At 37.7% G+C, this 2,067-nt stretch overlaps 1 pseudogene; it reads right to left on the bottom strand.

The window, feature by feature from the left end:
- Nucleotides 1–517: 517 nt before the first annotated feature.
- LOC106744793 lies at nucleotides 518–1,732 on the bottom strand (annotated as a pseudogene).
- Nucleotides 1,733–2,067: the final 335 nt, after the last annotated feature.

Here is a 2,067-nt window from a genome sequence, read left to right as displayed (position 1 = left end):
AAGATTCTCGTGGAAAGTCTATCGCTGGAGGATTTTACGAATATGATTTGCATCGCGTTGCTAATCCTGATGTATACCTCGTGGAAAAAGTGTTGTGTAAGAAAGGTGACAAAGTTTATTTGAAATGGTTAGGATTTGACAATTCATATAATTAATGGATAAACAGGGATAACGTGTTGCAAAAATAAGTTTTATTATAACTTTTTGTATTATAAACAATATATATACGTCTTATTCTACAAACATGTATGAGTAATATTTTCTTTATTATTTCAAATGAGTGCTACATATAAAAAATGCGTGAATAACTATAGCGGTAAATTATAATGTCCCCATGGAAACGTGTCGATCGAGTCAGGTATTATATACCGCTTGTCATCGTATGGACTTAGAGCGATTTTTGTTTCAGACACTGTGTAGACTTTGTGTAATTTCAATCTTATATACGATAGTTGACGACTTTTTTCGACTTCATCTTTCAAACATTGTGTATAGTCGTCAAAGGTTATCGTTCGCGCTATGACGCTACTTTTGACGCTTTGGCCTTTTTTGTATTCTTTTTCCCGTCTACTCTCAGCGCGTACATTTTCGCTCCAAGTCCGACTAATTCAGTCATTATAGCTCCGTTACTTTCATCTTTCATCAGGCCCGGGACCTTCTTATTTACAAGCGGTATATCGTACGCGTTGTCAGCAAGATAATCACTGGTATCGAAATTATGAATGTCGCGTTTTATGTGCTCATAAATGTCTTTGCATTCTATGTGGTAAATTAGACTTTCGGTGTCGGTGTACATAATTTTACATTTTTCGCGATATGAAGGAGACATTTACTCGTGGTGAAATTCATACAAGCAAACCTTTGATATGTCGAGGATGCACATACCCACATAGACCAACTTGTTGAATTTCACTTCGAGTTTTCGTAATTCGACGGCAATTAAGTTTTCGGTGAAAATGCTTCGGCTATGAAGATTTGGTTTCGCGATCATTGCTTCGGCACCGTACCGTCCATCCCATTTTGTCAACAGTATTACATCTACATGATTGCGTACATTTTCCATCGTTTATCCAAATACAGAATTGTTCATCAATTTATACAAATTTTTCTAGAAATTATTCGTCGCTTGTGTTCTAAACTGTGTATTTAGTTCGATGTAATCGCGGAGTCAAGGAGATTGAGCGAATTGGAGTATACGGTGTATCTTTGTAATGCGAAGACTGTTACGCGTGCACAGCTGCAGATTGCGATAATGAATAACATAACGCTGCTTATCGTATAAAGTTGCCAATAAATTATCCTGTCTTTTACCGGGTGGTTTGGCGCGCGTTGGACAAAACGGTAGGTCAGCGTGAGCGTCGTGCAAATGTTGCGGATATTCCATATCGACCTCGAGAATATAACTTATGCGTGAATCGACAGCGATTGAAGATACATCAAATGTTGAAATTTCTGTGACCTATTGAAATTCGGCGTGAGGCAGCGGTTGACACATTGCCCAACCGTACAGATTGTTTACGTCAAAGTACATCAAGTACGACGATGGTTTTGATGGATCGTAAGACTGCATGTACTTGTTATTGGCCTGTGCGTATCTACTGGAAAATTGACTGAGACCGCCGCGTATACCACGTTTGATAAACATGACCATATCGATATCAGTGAACAATTCAAAATTTATGCCAGTATGTTTTAACATAGCATCCCAAGTGAAACCCGGTAAAGTATAATAATGTGCAGGATCTAATCCGTAACTTTTGATGCAACTATCCAGGAAATTTTAAAAAATATCTACTAATAATAAGACATAAATCTTCAGATATAAATCGCTGTATTCACCCAAGGTTTCAATAGATAATCGTTGCCAGACGTTCGCAGCGTGCGCGTAATCGCTCTCTGATACAGTATTACCCGTCAAAGAACTATAAAACGATTCTCGCTCTGGTAAACGCGGGTCCTGCAACTTGTCCGCGCAATCAAGGTATTCATATGGAAAAACACCCTTTCGCGTTAATAAATCGAAATCGGATATATTTGAAAATATGGACTGTAAAATTTTTAATTTTT

This window comes from Dinoponera quadriceps, unplaced genomic scaffold (assembly GCF_001313825.1).
Source record: "Dinoponera quadriceps isolate SergipeBrazil2010 unplaced genomic scaffold, ASM131382v1 scaffold1539, whole genome shotgun sequence".
Lineage (NCBI taxonomy): Eukaryota > Metazoa > Arthropoda > Insecta > Hymenoptera > Formicidae > Dinoponera > Dinoponera quadriceps.
The sequence above is the reverse complement of the archived record's forward strand: the minus strand, read 5'-3'. Positions and strand labels throughout refer to the sequence as shown.